We start from the raw sequence: 20,211 nt of genomic DNA on the forward strand, positions 1-20,211 counted from the left end.
GGGCAAGCAAGCCATGGTGCGACCAGATTACAACAGTTTCAGGAGCCTAGAGGCCAGCACACTACGAAGGCAGGGAGGGGCCTTGCTGGGGAAGAGAGGAACAGCTGCCAGAGCAGGCCTGGGAAGGCTTGATTGAACAGTGCAGGGCCATGCAGTGTAGGGGGGCCAAGAGCCTGAGTTTAACTGAAGGATTATCATTGTTACTCTTTTTAAGTATCTGAGGTAGGATTTGAGTGGAGAAAAGAACATAAGGAGATGCAGAAAGGGAGCATTGCTTTGTGCCAAACACTGTTTTAGATTAACTGATTTGATCCTCACAGGACCGTCCGTGAATTAGGTAGCTGCTATTATTATTATTTTACATATGAGATCAAGGTTCAGAGAGGGGAAGTAACTTAGCTGAGGTCACACAGCCAGTTGGTGTCAGAGTTAAGTATTTGAATGTTTTTTCTGTTTCCAAAGCGTATGCTTTCTGCTATGCCTTTTTATCACTACTTACTAGGTAAGTGACCTTGAAAAAATTACTTAATTTCTTCCTCACTTTCCTCATCTGAAAAGTGGGGATAATAGTAATGCTAGCTCATAGATTTTTGTGAGGATTAAGTAAATATATGTAAAGGACCTAAAACAGTGTCTAGTACATAGAAGGTTTTACTTAGGGGATGCTGCCCTTATTATTATTATTATTTCTCATTGATCCTCATAGCCTCTAGCCAGAAGCTAAGGACTTAGAGGAAGTTGAAAGAAGGTCTTGGAACATACTGGTAATTTAGAGACGATCTAGTAGTTGGGAGGAAGGTGAGAGAACAGTATACAACCAGTGGTTCTCAACCAGGGATATTTTTGTTGATGTGGCCGGCAGGAGCTACTGGTTTTTGGTGGGCAGGAGCCAGGAGTGGTAACAGTGGTCAGTCATGTCCCAGTTGATAATGTGCAGGAGAAACTCAGCTAGAAAGGATGCTTGGGATTTAACTCCTCAGAAGAGTAGCAATCCCAGAGATTGGAGCAGCTTGAGCAAATGTCGGGAGGAGCTTGAAGACCTGTCTGGCTGGGAAGAATTAGACTCTGTTGGAGGCAAGTGTTCCTGGAGGGAAGAGCAGGCTTAGGGCTGCAGAGGAGGCTGGGAGCACATCCCAGAAGGTCAAACTGAGAGCTCTAGACACTGAGCAGAGAAATGGAGACCTGTGGGGTTCTGGATGAGGGCATGGCATATTTAGGAAGACCACTCATGCAGTCAGGGAAGACACTGGGTGAGGGGGACAATCTGGACCAAACCCTGGAGGAAAGGCACATGAGTTGGACTGGGTTTGGGGTTAAAATGTGCAGATAAGCGGCAATACTAAGGGACATTTGAAGGGAAACTCCCAGTGTGAAGATTCATGAATTGAGAGTGGGCTGGGCCTGATCTAGCAGGCACATGACCTGAGAGGAAATTCTGGGAGATGTGGGCTGGTTTGGAACTCAAGGTGATCACAGTGAATTTAATGTAGTGATGGGGAATCTGGGAGGAGATATCTGGTGAGGAATTGGGGATGCCAGTTGGAAGTTGAACTGAAGTACCGATTTGGGAGTCATTAATCCAAATCTACTGAGTACACTCAATACACATATAAAAGGGGGGCCCTTTGAGCGTCTTTCCTATGGGGTTGCTAGTTGAATTTGAAGTCTTGCTTGTAGATAAGTTGGTCATGGGAGAGAGTGTGGAGGGGAAAGCACTGAAAACCTTCAGACTGAGCCTGGGCCCCTTCTGTAGATAAGAAGAGTTGCTGGGAGAGAATCAGAGAGGTTGGAGAACTAGGAGAGGGCAGAGAGCTTCCAGAAGAGCATCACCAGCGCCAGGTAACCCAGAGAATAGGCCTAGGGGTTGGCTGCTTCCAGAACAAGTGACTCCAGGACAGCAGCAGGGTGGAAGCCAGAGACAGGCAGGGGAGCCACTGCAGGAAGGAGGCAGTGGGTGAAGGTGGCTTGTGGGTTGGAGAAACTTGGGAGTTCAAGGAAAGAGGGAGACAATTGAGGTTCCCAAGGCAGGTTGAAAAGGGTGTATATGAGAGAGAGGAAACATTGAGGCTGATGGAAGGGATGGAGTAGGAGAAGAAGTTCTTCACTTAGGTAAGGGGTTCCCAAGGAACCATCCCCACCTTAGGTACAAAGTAGTAGATTTCTCCAGGCTTCATTCTCTGGCCTTTCTCTGCCCCACCCGCCTTCTTAACTCCCAGTTTAGGCTGTTGTTTCCTCTGCCTCCCTCAGGGAACACAGAGAAAAACAGATAGCCCGTGTCCTGTAACTATCCTGATTTATCTGGCTTTCCTACCCTGCCCTCCATACTCAGTGATTCTCAACTCCTGTGCCCTCAGCCTTCCCTTTCCCAGGATAAAGTTCAGTTCCTGTAAGGTGACTTGACTGTAGAGTTTTTTCCTGTTTGCCATCCTCAGTGCATATGGGCTTTTCAGAAAGCTTGTGGACCCTGTGCCCTTCTCCCCCACTACCCCACCCACCCATTGTCTTCTCCTACTCATATTCAGGCAGGACTTACCTTTTTTAGTCTGTTGCTTTGATCACAGTCCCTTCTGGGAAGCGGTTCCCTGATCCCTCCCCCACCAGCTCCCTGGTCTCTTTGAGTCTGTCACCAGAGTTAGGAATCAGCAGAGGATGTTGAAAACTCCTCTCCTCGAGGAATCCTCCTCCAATTGGGCTCATTCAATTCTTATTGCTCCTTTCCTCTGTCGATTTTGAGGGCCCACTTAGATAACTTTGCAGATAAAAAGTAGCACGTGCTCTGGCATCTTACTGTTTTGGAACTATTCTGCTTCTGTTGCATTGTAATATTCCAGAAGACAACTAGAGATCACCTAGTTCAGGGATTTCAAAGAATATTTTAAACTTTAGAACCTTCAATTCTGAACACACACACACACACACACACACACACACAGATAAAAGCAGAAGTGCTGTGGCTGAAGCCTGCTCTCCTTTGCTCCCATCCTTGCCCACAGCAGCTTGGATGCTCCTGAGCCCCTAGAGCTCTACAGAATACATTCTGATGCCTTCATTTACAGGTGAGGAAAATGAGGCCCAGAGATATGAAGAGACTTGCCCAGAGTCACACAGCAAGGGCAAAAACTCAGGGTTTCCCGATATCCCTCCCAGTTCTGGCATTCTAGGACTTGTTAACTTCTAGCCAAGCTGTCCCTCTAGTGTTCTTTTGTGTACCTCGTCATTGTCATTCATTCATTTAGATGTTTATTGAGCACCTACTATGCGATGTGTACAGAGTAGGCCCTCAGGACTATTAGGTAGCAGTCCTGTGAGTTGGTGGAAGCAAAAGCAGACACTGCCCTCATACGGCCTTCAGTCTAGTGGTGGGGACAGAAAAACTGCATCTGTGAAAAGTGCCATAAAGGAGAGATCAACGGTTTGATAAGGTGGGCTTATAAGTGGGATGTCAGTCCTTTTGGGCTGTTAGAACAAAACACATAGACTGAGTAGCTTATAAACAACAGAAATTTATTTCTCATAGTTTCAGAGGCTGGCGAGTCCAAGATCAAGGCACCAGCAGATTTAGTATCTGGTGAGGGCCTGCTTCCTTGTTCATAGATCACCATCTTCTCACTGGGTCCTCACAGGGCAGAAGAGACAAGGGAGCTCACTGGAGTCCCTCTCATAAGGGCACTAATCGCCTCCCAAAGGCCCCACCTCCAAATACTATCACATTGGGGATTAGGTTTCAACACATGAATGGGGGCAGGCACAAACATTCGGTCTATAGCATGAGGGATTTAACCTAGTTAGGAAGTGACCTGGAGCCAAGAGCTAAAGGTAAACTGGGAGAACAGAGGAGAGAAAAGTGTTGCAGGTGGAGGGAGCAGCATATGCAAAGCCCTGCGGCAGGAGGGAGCAGAGTGGGATGAGGAATGAGAGGAGGCCAGTATGGCTGGAGCATAGGGAGTAGGACCATGGCTGGGCAGGCACGCAGCAGGTGTGTACAAGACGGGGCTGTGCAGACTGTTGAGGAGCGCTGGGGCTTTATTCTGGAATTAGATTTGTGTTTCAGAAAGATGTCTCCAGTTCCAAAAGGTAACTGAATGCCTTGTCCCCAACCCTGTCCCAGCTGGGTTGCTTTCATTCCATCACCTTCTGTCTGCTTTTCTGACATCAATCACATGCTGCTTGGGGTGTTCTTAGCAGGGCTTGTTTCCACTCTTTATGGCATATGCATTTTGGCTCTAAGGTATATGTGTGCAGTGTAGTGTGTGAATATACTGCGACTGTATCATTTATTCATTCAATAAATGTTAAGTTATTGAGTGCCACTAAGAGCCAGGTACCATTTGATTATCATTATGGGCAACAACAAGCTGGGTGAGAGCGTGTCCTAGTGTGTGATGTTGTGTCATGTGTGGGTGCTTGTGTGTGATTGTGTTGACCGTGTGCTCTAAATGATGGTTACTACGGGTGGCTGTGTTATCATATGGCTGTTGTTGTATGTCTCCCCTTGAGGTCCTTGTGTGTGACTGTCATTGTGGGTGTTATGTGTAACTCAGTGTAACAACAGTGGGTGTGCCTGAGGTTGTGGGTGTGTTGTTGTGCAGTGTGAATATAGGACTGTCAGTGTGTGGCACGCATGTCCTGTACAGGTGAGGCTCGGTGTGTGATGTGTCTGTGTGTCAGTGGGGGGCACGGGAGACCCCTATCTCCTGCTGTAAATCTGGAGGAGAATGAGCTTCCCCAGACTGTTGGAGGCACTCTCCGTGGCCCCTGGGATGATCAATGCAGGGAATAGAGCCTCCACCTGGCGCGGCCCTGGGATGTTGGGGAGCTGGAGCCGCCCCCGCTGGCGCTGGAGGGGAAAGGGGTGATGGGGGCGACTAGGCGGGTCTGGGCTGGCCAGACGGGCCAGATTAATAAAGAGGGACCCGGGGGAGGGAAGGCCAGGGCGGTGGCGGCTGCAGCAGGAGGCAGCTGAGATGAAAGTGGCCCGACTGGCGAGCAGGCAGGTGGTCTCTCCCCTGCCCTGTCAGCACTTTTTAATGTCCCCTTGGTTAGAGTGTGTGGGAGGAGTAGGGCGAGGGAAGCTGGAGCTCACCTTTCCCAGGCCCTGGGGGAGGGGGCTGGGGCAGCCACGAGGTGGGGTTGCTTTTGGTGGGGTGGGAGGAATGCGGTCATAGGTGTAGCTGAGAGGAAGAGCCTGGCTCATGCCCCATCCCTGTCCCCTGAAAACTTACCTTAGCTCAGGCTATCCAGGGGTGGCAGGATTAGGAAGCAGCTGGAGAAACAGAAAACGAGAAAGGGAGGTAGAAGGGGGTGACTGTGTGTGAGAATGTGGGCACAGCACATGCAGGTTACTGTCAGGCCAGGCAAAGGTGGGGTGTGTGTGTGAAATTGAACCTGCCTATGTAAATGAGCGTGAGGCTGTGTTCATGAGAACGTGTGAAAGACCAAGACCCTATGTGTTTGTGTTTGTTCAGCTCTCTGCAGTTGGCAATTTAAATTTTTAAACAGGGGGCTCTCGTCCTGGCTTGGCCTGTTGCTGGTGTGTGGTGTTGGGCGGGTCATTTAACCTCCCTGAGCTCTGTTGCTTCATCTCTAAAGTAAGGATAAGGGTATCTGTTTCACAGGATGATTATGGGGCTTAAGTAGACCAAAATACATTTTCAACTGTAAATCTCCCTATAAACGTTTGGTATCGTTAATAACTACACATGGGGTGTGTTGGGTGACTGTGTGTGAAGGTGTGGGTGTGTCCGGAGGCCTGAGCGTCTTTGTGTATCAGCCATAGTGGGTGCATCGGTGAGAGAACAAGCATCATAGTAAGTGTGAACTTTATTTGCAATAAGTTTGTTGTGCGAGTGAGTATACAGGTGTTGGAAGTGAATTTGGTAGTTGTCATAAAATATACGAAAATATCTGTGTGGATCCAAGTGTAGGGAGTGTGAGTGTCTGTGTGTGACTGTGAATGTGTGTTTTTGTCTTTGGGTGTCTGCGTCATTGCGTATATCTGTTTGCAGTAGATGATTTTGTGTCTCAGGGTGTATCTGAGTTAGTTGCCCTGGCACCTGAGATGTACGCGTGCATCTTGGAGCGTATACTGGCCGTGTGGGGGATGTGTGGGGATGGGTTTGTGTGTCTGTGTTTCTCTGGGTGTGTGTCCCAATGCCAGTGTGGTTGAATGTGCCTTTGTCTCGGTCGTGTGAGTGTGATGGCGGTATGTGGTGCCTTGGTGTGGCTGTGTATGACAGTGTGTGTGCATGCGTGCGTGCGTGTGAGTGTGTGTTTGGTGAGCGGCTCTGCTGCCTTAAGCACCTTTCGAGTACATTGGCCACAGCTCATTGAATCCTTTAACAATCTGACTCTGCTCTTCCTTCCCCGTTTTTTCTAATTCAGTTCCTCTTATTACAAAAATAAAAAATAAAGCGCTGCCCCTTTCCAGTGGCTGGCCCCGCGGAGCCCCTGCCTCGGGACCAGCCTCGTTTCACTCCATTTCGGAGAAAACGGGAAGTCAGTGATTTTAAAAAATATTTTCTACTTTATTTGGGATTTAATGTTCTTACAGAATCCTGCTGCCTCCCTCTGTTCCCCCTCCCCATCCACCCCCAGCCCCACATACAAGAGGCGTAATGGCCCATTCAGCATATTAGGGGAGCCGAGCATGTGCTCGCGCGCACGCGCCTGTGTGTGTGTATGCACACACACACTCTTGGATAAAAACACACAGAGACCCACGGCAGACACACATAGGAATACACAGCAGCTCAAACATAGACATGAATTCAAACACTCTGTCCTAATACTCAAACACCACACAAAGACAGAGACCCAGACACAATCACACTCTGATGGGAAACACAAAAGCAGGAGCACTGTTGGGGGAGACCCTGCGGAGACATGGAGAGAAACAGACAGGCAGAGAGGGGAGGAAAGAAAGAGACATGTTCCCAGTGACAGGTCAGAAGCAGCTTTTATGCTATAAAGGAACATGAGTAGAGTAGTTCAAGGAAATGAGAGGGGGTTGATCATCCCTGGGCCAGGCATTGCCCCTTTTGTACAAGCGGATACTGTATGGTCAAGAAGTAATTACTCAAGGTCATGACGGGAGTCAAGCCTAGATGTGGGGACAGAAATAAGAATCCTGTGCCACTTCCCTGCGCCCTACTATCAGGGTCCCAGGGCAGTAAAATATATAACTGTGTGTATGTGTGTGTGTGTGTGTGTGTGTGTGTGTGTGTGTAAGATGTGCTTTTGTACAGGACTAACTTAAGTGCCACATACATATTAGACTCAACAGATGTTTGCAGAGGCTGGCAGGGCCCGGATGTGGCTGTGTGGGTCTTTAAATGTATATTTGAGAACCTGTGTGTGCACACACATGGGAGCATCCATTGTGGTGTATAAGCCTGTGTAAGTGTGGCTATGTGTGGCTGTGTCTATGCATAGACTGTAAATCCCATAGGGGCAGGAACCATGTATCCTCTCTGTATCTCCATCACCTAAGAAAGGGCCTGGCACATAGTAGGTACTCAGTAAATATTCGTTCAAGAACGAATGAATGAACAAAGTCACTCTGGGAGCTCAGATAGCTTAGGGAGGGCCTGATGGTCACAGGTAGAGACCATGAGCAGCCCAGCCTCTGGGCAGGACCTGGGAAGAGGGGAGATGGTGCACCATGAGATGGTGGGGTGGGAACTCTGGCAGTCTCTCCCTGCTGCTGTCTCTCTTGTTAGGAGATGTGGGCCCTCTGGTCAGTGCTTTGTCCAGAGTGATGAGTTTCAAGAGTTATTTTAGACTATCCTGTGGTAAAAAAAAAAAAAAAAGAAATGAGCTATCCATTAAAAAAATATGGGATAGGTGAGGAAGAGACGGGCAGAAGTGGACAGAAGTTCAAGATGGATGATGGACAGACAGACATTGAGTAAACACACAAACTCATTAATAGATTTATTTATAGACAGACCAAAAGACAAATAGAGACACAGATAAATTGGTGTACAGATAGACACACAGACTGACATGGATAGTCATGTAGGCAGACAGTCTCCAGGAGTGACTGACAGACCAACAGACAGGCAGACCAATCGATAGACAGCTAGATGGACAGCTGATTGCACAGAGAAGATGGATGTATAGCTCAGCATGTAGAATAGGCCTACCCAATAACCATGCCCCACATTCTGTCCTCCCTTCTTGCTAGCGGAACCCATTCTTTTGTTTGGTATTTGGAGACCAAGTGCTTTGGGGAAGGTTGAACCTCTCCCTTGCCCCAGAGGTGAGTCTTAGTTGGTCCAGGAAAATCCTGGTAATTCCATTCCCCTCGCTGGAGATTGATTTACAAGTGGATATGTGGTACAATTCTGACCACTGAAATGTGGGAGGAAGTCTCTTAAGGAGACTTTGGGGAAATTTTACCTCAAATTTATAAAAGGACCGATGGAAGAGATGTGCCCTCTTCTCTCCTTCTGGATTTTGGACTTTCCTACATGAAGATGTAATGTGCTGAGTTGCTGCAGCCTTTTTGAAACCCTGAGGTTCCTCTGAGTTAAAAGCTGACGTGCCAGGGATGGTAGAGGACAGCTGTGAAAATCTGGGTGCCAAATGATGCCCCTGGGCCACATTGACCAATTTAGGAATCTCTCTGTCCCCAAACTTCTTGTTATGTGAGATAATATTTTTCTTACTACCTAAGCCACATTTTTTTTCCAGTTTAAATACTTCAATGTGTATTTTCTAAAAAAAATAAGGATGCTGTCTTACATAGTCATATGCAATCATGTAGATCAGAAAATTAACATAGATCTAATTCTACCACGTAATCCACAGATCCATTCAAACCTCACCCATTGGTACTATAATATCCTTGATACCTTTTTTCCCCTTCTGGTTCAGAATCCCCTCCAGAGTCACAATTGCATTTAATTGTCATGTTTCTGTAGTTGCCTTCCATCTGGAACAGGTCTTCAGTCTTTCTTTGTCTTTCATGTCCTACATAATCTTCAAGAATACAGAATAGGGTTTTTTTTAGGAGTATCTCTCAATTGGGGTTTATCTGATGTTTCCTCATGTTATGCATTTTTTGGCAGGAATGATGCTGTTTTCCTCTCAGTGCATTATATCAAGAGGCACATGACCTTGATTTGTCCCAATATTCTTTTTTTTTAACATCTTTATTGGAGTATAATTGCCTTACAATGGTGTGTTAGTTTCTGCTATATAACAAAGTGAATCAGCTATACGTATAAATATATCCCCATATCTCCTCCCTCTTGCGTCTCCCTCCCACCTTTCCTATCCCACCCCTCTAGGTAGACACAAAGCACCGAGCTGATCTCCCTGTTATGCGGCTGCCTCCCACTAGCTATCTGTTTTACATTTGGTAGTGTATATATGTCCATGCCACTCTCTCAGTTCGTCCCAGCTTACCCTTCCCCCTCCCTGTGTCCTCAAGTCCATTCTCTACATCTGCGTCATTATTCCTGTCCTGCCCCTCTGTTCTTCAGAACCTTTTTTTTCTTAGATTCCATATATATGTGTTAGCATACGGTATTTGTTTTTCTCTTTCTGACTTCACTCTGTATGACAGTCTCTCGGTCCATCCACCTTACTACAAATAACTCAATTTCGTTTCTTTTTATGGCTGAGTAATATTCCATTGTGTATATGTGCCACATCTTTATCCATTCATCTGTTGATGGACACTTAGATTTCTTCCATGTCCTGGCTATTGTAAATAGAGCTGCAGTGAACATTGTACATGACTCTTTGAATTATGGTTTTCTCGGGGTATATGCCCAGTAGTGGGATTGCTGGGTCATATGGTAGTTCTATTTTTAGTTTTTTAAGGAACCTCCATACTGTTCTCCATAGTGGCTGTATCAATTTACATTCCCACCAACAGTGCAAGAGGGTTCCCTTTTCTCCACACCCTCTCCAGCATTTATTGTCTGTAGATTTTTTGATGATGGCCATTCTGACCGGTGTGAGGTGACACCTCACTGTAGTTTTGATTTGCATTTCTCTAATGATTAGTGATGTTGAGCATCCTTTCATGCGTTTGTTGGCAATCTGTATATCTTCTTTGGAGAAATGTCTATTTAGGTCTTCTGCCCATTTTTGGATTGGGTTGTTTGTTTTTTTGATATTGAGCTGCATGAGCTGCTTGTAAATTTTGGAGATTAAACCTTTGTCATTTGCTTCATCTGCAAATATTTTCTCCCATTCTGAAGGTTGTCTTTTCATCTTGTTTATGGTTTCCTTTGCTGTGCAAAAGCTTTGAAGTTTCATTAGGTCCCATTTGTTTATTTTTGTTTTTATTTCCATTTCTCTAGGAGGTGGATCCAAAAGGATCCTGCTGTGATTTATGTCATAGAGTATTCTGCCTATGTTTTCCTCTAACAGTTTGATAGTTTCTGGCCTTACATTTAGGTCTTTAATCCATTTTGAGCTTATTTTTGTGTATGGCGTTAGGGAGTGTTCTAATCTCATACTTTGACATGTACCTGTCCAATTTCCCCAGCACCACTTATTGAAGAGGCTGTCTTTTCTCCACTGTATATTCTTGCCTCCTTTATCAAAGATAAGGTGACCATATGTGCATGGGTTTATCTCTGGGCTTTCTATCCTGTTCTGTTGATCTATATTTCTGTTTTTGTGCCAGTACCATACTGTCTTGATTACTGTAGCTTTGTAGTATAGTCTAAAGTCAGGGAGCTTGATTCCTCCAGCTCCATTTTTCGTTCTCAAGGTTGCTTTGGCTATTCGGGGTCTTTTGTGTTTCCATACAAATTGTGAAATTTTTTGTTCCATTTCTGTACCTAAGCCACTTTTGGTAGGATCATCTGTCACTTGCAGCCAAAAGCATCCTAATGCTACCCAAATCAACTGACAAATTGGCAGACAGACAGATCAAAAACAGGTAGAAAAACAAATAGGCAGATGGACAAAGACAGACAGGTAGTCAAACCTAGGACATGTAGATATCTGGCTAGTTAGACAAATTTAAAAGCAAAAAGAAATGGGTAACTGAATGGATGGATAGATAGAGATGGACAGAGAGATAAACAGACAAACTGGGCAGCAGACAGTTGGGAAGACAATCAGACTCTGACCCCAGTGTTTATGTTTATCACCTGTTAGATGACTACTTACTTCTATTAACTATGTAATGTTCATTTTGGGGAAAAATTCTCTCTGTCTCTCCGTCCCCTCCCTCCCTCCCTCTCCCCTGACCTTCTCTCCCATCTCTTCCCTCTCCCCTCTGTCTCTCTTTCTCTCCCTCTTTCCCTCTTTTCCTGTCTTCTCCTTCCCTTTTTCCTATGTCCTCCCCCTCTGCTTTCTTCCTGTGCCTTACTTGCTTCTGTCTTTAAGTGTCCCCATACTCACAGCTGACTCTCTGCCTCTCATGAGAAGGCATGTTACCTGTGGAACAGAGGCTGCCTCTGAGCAAGGCTTGGATTGGGGACAGCGAAGGAGCATGGGAACCATGGAAGGCAGAGAACCTCCTTTTACTCCCACCCTACCCTCGGCAGCCCCAGGCAGCAGCTAAGTCCTGGCCTAGGGTTCTTTTCCTGACCGCTACTCCCCTCTTCCTCCCTGCTCCCTGCCAGAGATTCCAAGAACCTGGGGTTAGGCCTTTGAAGTCTTCCTCTGAGATCTGTTCACTTTGAAGGCTTGAGGGAAGGGAGCAGACTCAGGACTTGCTTTTTTGTTAAGGGGCAAGGAAACGGTGGCAAATATAGACGCAACAAGGGAAGGGAGGTCCACCAAGCTCCTCAATCCAAACCTCAGTTCTCTCCACCTTTTGTGTCCATCTCAGTCATTGGCCACTTTCTGAATATCCTTTGAGTCTCTTATTTCAACAAATAATTCTTGAGCTCCTGTGGCGTACAAGGTGCTACCTGGTGCTGTGGGAGACAAATGGGAAAGAAGGTAAGTCCCTCTATTGGAGGCATCTTCTGTTTTTCTTCTTCCCCTTATGTGTATCTCTCTTTGGGTGTCTCTGTCTTTCTCTTAGTCAGTAGATCAAGAAATAATCATAAAGGAGCCACTATCTGCCATGCATTCCATCTCTCTCTCCTCTAACTCTGCCCTCTTTCCACACCACACCCACCTGCACTCTCGGGGTCCAGTGCCCACTTTGGCTACAGCAAGTGGAGCAGGCACTTTCCAAGAACAGAAGACACAGGGGATTGATGACTCTGTGGCGGCCTGCTTCTCCTTTCTCCCAGGATAACCAGTCTGTCAGCGGACCGGGGAGGGGGGAGATGACTTCACAGGGATGCAGGGGGTGGGTGGTCCCCAGGGTATTCCTTTTCCTCATCTTTGTCCTTCATCTCCTGCTGCCTAATTATTTTTTCTGAAGCATTACTCTGAGCAAGTACTCCATTGACCAAGACGATTCAGCATGGCATTCAGAGCTCTTCACAACGGGCCCCAACCTACCCCTTCCAACACCCTCACTCCCACCCCCCATAAGCCCTTCAGGACTGGCCACCTTCCTTGACAGGCCCACAGTTTCCTGCTTCTCCACCAACCACATTCCACATCTTTTAAAGCCACACTCAGATGTCACCTATTTGAGGAAACCTTCCCTGATCGCCCCCTGAAAGAGGCTCCAGCTCAGACTACAGGCACCAAATACACCCTTGTATACACGCACACTGACCTCCAACTACAGATGTTGACAACATCATCTAGACATTTCACCACCATGTCTTGTGCTTTCTACCCTGCTCTGGTCAAAGTCCAGGCTCCTCCAGGCTCATGGATGGCCCATCCCCAAGACCTTTCATATTCTTGGTCCCACTCTTGCCAGACAGGCCCTGATAAGATTTTTGGGTTATGGCCCTTGACCTGTTCCCTCAGCCTTCCTCATTATCTTCCCAGACAGTGACCTTTCCTTCCTCCTCCCCTCCACTGCCCTTCCTCCTCCTCTTCCTTCTCAATGTCAACAAGCTTCCTTGAGAGCCTACTATGTGAGCTCATTCCACACCCCCAGGGTGTGTAGATCTGGAGCCAGACTGCCTGGGTTGTAATTCTGCCTCCACCTCTTCCTAGCTGTGTGACCTCAGACAAATTACTTAACTTCTCTGTTCCACATTTCCTCACCTGCAAGATGAGATTAATAATGGTACCTGCCTCACAGGATTGTTGAGAGGATTGATTTGGTATGAGTAGGGTGCTTAGAACAGTCCCTGACACATGGTACTATAACAGTGAGAGTTCTGCTTCTCATTTTATTCTGCTTCTGACTCTAGGGATTTAGAATTCTCAAGTATAGAGGAGGAGAACTGTAAACTACTGAGCAGCCCCTGTGTGCTGAGTGTCTTACATGCGGTGTCTCAATTAAAACAAACAAAAAAACCTCGTGAGATGGGATTGTCACCACATCTGTTTAACGAACAAGGAAATGAGGGTTTAGGTAGCTGAAGTGACTTGCGAGAGGCCTCACAACCAAGACAGGGAAGATTCAGGAGTTGAACTCAGATTTAGTTGATTCCAAAGCTGTGCCTTTTCCAAGACACTGGGCCGTTTCTTTAATTTGAGGATCAAGAGTTTAGGATTTGGAATTAGCAATTCAAGGATATGAGGTCTCAGGGTGCTGGTACTTTGGGGGTCCACATTACCTTGACTGAGAGCGGTTGGAGTATGAGTAACTTGTTTTCAGAGTGGTTATAGTGTGTGACAGGGGAGTGCAACCTCACTGCCATACATCCGCACCCTCTGCCTTCTGAAATCCATGCTCTGGCCTCACACTATGGTTTGGGGGTTTCCGGGGGGTGAAGGTCAGGTGAGTACTGGAGGACAGTAAGAGTCACCAAATTAATGACTTGCCTGGGGTCAGGAAGTGCAGGGCTACCTGGAGATGAATTATCTGGTTAAGAAGCCATGACCACGTGGATCAATGGAGAGAGAGGGTTTTGTCACTTATTGCCCTGCGTTTAAAGAGCTGCACCCCTCAGGCTGGGGCTCATGAAGACTGTTGCTTTTTTTTTTTGCGGTATGCGGGCCTCTCACTGCTGTGGCCTCTCCCGTTGCGGAGCACAGGCTCCGGACGCGCAAGCTCAGTGGCCATGGCTCACGGGCCCAGCTGCTCCACGGCATGTGGGATCTTCCTGGACCGGGGCACGAATCCGTGTCCCCTGCATCGGCAGGCGGACCCTCAACCACTGCGCCACCAGGGAAGCCCAAGACTGTTGCTTTTCTCCAGTAGTTCCCTAGCCCTGGATCACTGAGTCCTCAGGGAGCCTAGCTGGGGAGACATAAGTACTGAGGGCTTCCCCAGGAAGCAGATTCTGAGATAGAGATTAATGCTCAGAGTGTCATCAGGAAGCTGTTGGGATCAAAACCTGTGGAAGGAGAGGAAGGAATCAGGATTGGGCAGAGCCCAGCCCTTTGGGTCACTCTGAGGCTAGAATGGCCCTTCAGTTTTTCCCCAAGTTGGGGCCAGAGGTTTCATACCCCTGTGTTGGTGGGTCATGGAATGCAAGTAGCCCCAGAAATGGGTGTGACCTTAGGCTGGGCAGCTCTCTTCAACTGAGGCCATTCCCCCACAGGAGCTGAAAGCTGAAGACTGTCTGCTAGCACTCCCAGCAACTGGGGTAAGTCCTTCATTGAAGGGAATCGGACAGCACATTATAGTGTCCACCAAGGCACCTACCTGAGCTGGGGAGGGCGGGGCACTCACAGTGAAGTAAGGCTTCTGTGTATGAGACAATGCCTGAGCTTTGAGAAGAATGAGTAGGGGTTACAAGGCAAAAAAAAAAAAAAAGTCGGGAAGGGGAACATGTAGGGAAAGGGGAGTTTCTGTTTGAAAGAACAGCATGGGGACTTCCCTGGAAGTCCAGTGGTTAAGACTTCACCTTTCAATGCAGGAGGTGTGGGTTTGATACCTGGTCGGGGAGCTAGGATCCCACATGCCTCACGGCCAAAAAAACAAAACATAAAACAGAAGCAATATTGTAACAAATTCAATAAAGACTTTAGAAATGGTCCACATCAAAAAAATTTAAAAATAAATAAATTTAAAAAAAAAAAGGAACAGCATGTACTAAAACCCAGAGGTAAAGTTGACACAGGAGAGTTAGGCAGGGCTCAGATCTGAAGGTCTGCACTACTGTGCTAAAGAATTTGAGTTTTTGTATTAAGGGGATGGGGAGCCTTTAAGGATTTTAGGACAGTGTGTAGCATAATTAAAATTTGCATTTTAGAATAATCTTGGCATGCCACTTATTAGCTGTGTTACTAAAAAAGTGACCTAACCTCTCTGTGCCTCAATTCCCTCATCTGTAGAATGGGGTTAATGATAGTGCCTGCCTCTTGGAGTTGTTGTAAGAATGCAGTGAGATAGTATGGGTAGAATTGTCATGTAGCAATCCTTGGTGAAGATTAACTGTTGTTATAGCTATTATAGGCTGGATTGGGATGGGCAGAGACCAGTAGAAAAAGCAGTGAGATGGCTACTGCAGGTATTCAAGAAAGATGTGGTAAGGGCACAACTAGGACAACGGCAGCAGAGATGGAAAAGGAGAAGCCAGTTTAAAAGCTTCTGAAAGGTAAAATTCACAGGACTTAGTGATTGCTTGGATGAAAAGAGGTGATAAAAAAGATGGCATTCACAATGACTCCCAGATTTCTGGTTGGGTGACTGATTCTGGGAACACAAATGGATTCATGGGGAGGGTGGTAAGTTTGTTGTAGATGAGTTGAAATTGAGATTCTTAAGGAATCCAGCTGGAGATGCTGGTCAGTTGTTCAGAGCTAAGCTCTGAGAAAGGCTGGATGGGGATTGTCTGTGTGAATTTGGTCAGGGTAGCCATGGGCCTGGATGAGGTCATTGGGGTGAGTATGTGGAAAGGGAAGAGTTGTGGGCTGTGGATGGAACTGTGGCAAATACCATCGTTAACAAGAGCTTGGGAGTGAGAAAGAAGAGACCCCAGAGAAGCAGGAGAAAGAAGGAGATGTTGCTGTCAGGAAAGCCAAGGGAGGAAGGAGACCCCCAGAGTACCAGCCAACACAGCTCAGTGTCGGAGAGAGAGCATCAAAGATAAAAATGGCAGAGTCTGTAAAAGAGGGCAAGGGGTTCCTGGTGGTTTACCTGGAGGAAAGCATTTCATCAAAGTGGTGGGTGGAAGGCAAGTTGTGGTGGTTTGAAGAATAAAGATGAAGCTGAAGGTTGTACTTCTCTGAATTAACAGACATATGGATGGAGAAATTTCACCAAGGTCCACGCTGAGGCAGTCCAAATGTAGTCTTTCCAGATGACCTTTGCTTGTGCCCCTTCTCTCATGTTTCCCATCATAGACTGTATCTATCATAGTTATCTCTGCTCCTGCCTACTCCTTTACCTGACCATAAGCTCCTTCAAGCTGGGATCCTCTTCCATGTTTGGGTCCTTCCCTGTACCAGGTATATGGTGTGGACTGGACCTGCAGGTAATAAGCAGTTGCTTGTGGAGTGAATGAATGATCTGCGGTGAGACCATGAAGCAAGTTTCCTGGTTTTCAGACTGGTTAGTCAGCAGAGAAATAGTGAAACTATGTCCTGGAAGAAGGTGTGTGATGGGAAGACGGATGGCTAAGAATATGGGGAGGCATGAATCAAGGCACTTCAGGAAAAATAAGTACAACTGACCTTTGAGCAGAAGTTCTTAACCTTTTTAGATCCTGGATCCCTTGGAGATACCAATGTAAATAATGAACACTTGCTCCAGGAAAAACACACATCACACACTCATATCCAGTCTGCATATGATTTTAAGAGTTCCATACCCACTGAGGCCCATCTATGGACCTGTCCAGTGGTCCCATGGGTTTCAAGTCAAGAATGTGGAGTCCTATGACCTGGGGTACATCACTCACCCACTCTGGACTTCAATTTCTTTATCTGTAAGATGAGGAACCGTGAGGTGTAGGTGGATACCATAAAGAAACTAACAACTTTGCAAGTCATTTGGTGCAGGTATTTTACAGAGCACAAATATTCTACCCTGTTAGTGGGTAGAATTATCTCCATTTTGAAAACAGGGCAATGGAGACTCAATTCAAGAAACTTGTCACATGAGTGAGTGAAGGAGCTAGATTCTACCGAGGTCTGTCCAATTCCAAATCCTGGGAAGAGCCCAGAGAAGAGCCCAGGATTTGGAGTTGGACAGACCTCGGTAGAATCTAAACTGTGCTGCCTACCGGGTATAATATTATTGATGTCTGTCTGCCCATCCCTGGCATGGTTAATGCACTAACATACATGAAAACGATTTGGAAACTGGATAGCACTTATGCAAATATAAGATACCACATTGGTATCCTCATTATTGATCATCCCTTATCTTAATATCGCTTCCTTGGCATCTGTTAGTTCTTCCCCCAACCTCAGGGGGCTTCTTCCTTGCTTCTGTCACCTGTTCCTCCCATTTCCTGAGGGTAGGTTTTCTTTAGTCCCCACCTCTTGCTTTCTGTTCTTTACATTCTAAATCCTGTCATCCTATAACTTTAGCTATGACCTAAAGTCACCAAGCAGGTGACTCTCAAATCTGTACTCCAGTCCAGAGCCTTATTTCAACCACCTGCTGGAAGTTTATCACCTAACTCATTGGTCTCAGACTTTGCTGTGCATCTGAATCACCTGGAGTGTTTGTTAAAACACAGATTGCTGGGCTTAGTCCCACAGTTTCTGATTCAGTAGGCCTAGGGTGGGCCTGAAAATATTTTTTACAGCATTATACAAGGTATACTTGACATGCAATAAACTGCACATATCTAAAGTGGACAATTGGATAAGTTTTGACATATGAATACACTCATGAAACCAGCACTGCAATGAGATAATGAACATATCCGTATCCGCACAAAGCTTCTAGTTTCTTGTTATAATCCCTCTTTTTTCTCTCCTCAACCTCCACTCCCATTCCCAGGTAACCATTAACCTATTTGTGTCACCATAGATAAGTTCGCATTTTCTAGAGTTTTGTGTAAATAGAATCATAAAATATGTACCTCTTTCTTGTTTCTGGCTTATTTCATTCAGCATAATTATTTTGCTGCATGTATCAAGAGCTCATTCCTTTTTATTTCTGAGTAGTAGTCCATTGTATGAATATATAGCAGTTTGTTTCTCCATTCACTAGTTTATGGACATTTGGTTGTCCAGTTTGGGGCAATTACAAATAAAACTGCTGAGAACATTTGTGTAAAAACTTGGTACTTTTATTTCTCTTGGAAGTGAAATGGCTGGGTCATGATGGTAAGAGTATGTTTAACTTTTTAAGGAACTGCCAGACTGTTTTTCAAGTTGGTTGCACCATATTACACAGACATCAGCAGGGTATGAGAATTCCGCTTGCTCCACATCTTTACCATTGTCTGGTGTGATCAGTCTTTTTAATCGTAATCATTCCAGTAGGTATGTAGTGGTATCTCATTGTGGTTTTAATGTTCATTTCCTTAATAACTAATGATGTTGAGCAGCTATTCAGGTGCTTATTTTCTATCCATTTATCTTCTTGGGTTAAATGTCTGTTCAAATCTTTTGCTTATTTAAAAAATTGAATTGTTGTCTTCTTACTATTGAGCCGTAAGTGTTCTTTATATATTCTAGAACACATGGGCTTTGTTAGATATGTATTTTGCAAATAATTTCTCTCAGTATATGTCTTACATTTTAATTCTTTAAACAATATCTTTTGAAGAGCAAACATTTTTAATTTGATGAAGTCTGATTTATTGATTTTTTAAATTATTTGCCCTTTTTTGGACATATTTAAGAAATCTTTGCGAAACCGAGAGTCACTAAGGTTTTCGCCTACATTTTGTTATAGAAGTTTATGGTTTTAGCTCTTTTATTAGGTCTATGATCCTTTTCAGGTTAATTTTTGTATGTGGTGTGAGGTAAGGGTCAAGGTTAATTTTTTTTTTTTTTTTTTTTTTTTTTTTTTTGGCGTATGGCTATCCAATTATTCCAGCATCATTTGTTGAAAAGATTCTCCTTTCCCCATTGATTTGCCTTGGTACTTTTGTCAAAAATCAATTAGGCATTTATGTGTGGGTTTATTTCTGGACTCTTCAGCTCCATTGATCTGTTTGTCTGTCTTTATACTAGTACCACTCTGTATTGCTGTATCTTTATAAGTCTTGAAAGCAGGTAATGTAAGCCTTCCAACTTTGTTCTTTTTCATGTTGTTTTGGCTATTCTAGGACTGTTGTATTTCCATACACATTTCAGAATCCATTTGTCAATATCTGCAAATAAAAAACCTGCTGGGATTTTTGAGATTGCGTTGTGTCTATAGATCAGTTTAGTGAGTATTGACATCTTAACAATATTGAGTCTTCCAATTCATGGACATAATATTTCTCCATTTATTTGGGTTTTCTTTAATATCTCTCAGCAATGTTTTGTAGTTTTCAGAGTATAGGTCTTGCATATCTTTGGTCAGCTTAATCCCTAAGTAATACTTTTGATGCTATTGTAAATGGTATGTTTTAAAATTTTCTATTCCTATTGTTTTATTGCTAGTTTATAGAAATACAGTATGTATTTGTTAAAACAGATTGTTAGGCCTCAACCCCACAGTTTCTGATTCACTAGGTCTGAATTTGCATTTCTAACAAGTTCCCAGATGATGCTGATGCTGTTTGTCTGGGGACCACACTTTGAGAACCATTGACATAAGTGTTCTGCCTGAACCTCTTTCTTGTTCCAAACCAAGCTCATCACCTGGCCCCAATTAAGTTCTTCTTCTGATTTCCCTCTTTCCAGAAATGGCCCCACATCCAATTCCATATCCATTGGTCAATTGTCTGAGCTTCCCACTGCAAAATCAATCTGTGGCTTATTTTAACCCTCACATCCAATCAACTGCCACCCTAATGATATACTCCTGAAATACGTCTCCTTCTGTCCCCTTCACTTTCCATTTCATATCTTCATCACTTCCCTCCTTGACTGGTGAAATCACCTCCTAAATGATCTCTCTGCCTCTAGTCTCTTTCTACTACAGTCTTTTCTCCACACTCCCAGACTAATCTTTGTAGTCAGCAACTTGAACTGCGCCAGTCTCTGGCTAAATAATCCCCCACAGGACTCCCACTGCCAGATGAATTAAGTCTAACCCCCACTTATTCTGATGTTGCAGAGACTTCCAGTTGCCTACTTGGTATTCATTCTCGTTTTACCTTTAGCAATAGAAATCATATCTTATCCAGGAGAGCAATATGCCCAGAGTTT

General features: G+C 45.2%; 1 protein-coding gene across 1 annotated transcript in view; it reads left to right on the forward strand.

Moving 5' to 3' along the window:
* The window catches only part of HIF1AN (hypoxia inducible factor 1 subunit alpha inhibitor), a 44,242-nt gene extending 24,995 nt beyond the window's left edge, over positions 1 to 19,247 (forward strand). Inside the window, exon 8 of the mRNA XM_004268458.4 lies at positions 1 to 19,247. This exon is cut by the window's left edge and continues 16,408 nt beyond it. The gene's annotated coding sequence lies outside the window, so the exon portion shown is untranslated.
* The last annotated feature ends 964 nt before the right edge of the window (positions 19,248 to 20,211 follow it).

This window comes from Orcinus orca, chromosome 14 (assembly GCF_937001465.1).
Source record: "Orcinus orca chromosome 14, mOrcOrc1.1, whole genome shotgun sequence".
Classification (NCBI taxonomy): domain Eukaryota; kingdom Metazoa; phylum Chordata; class Mammalia; order Artiodactyla; family Delphinidae; genus Orcinus; species Orcinus orca.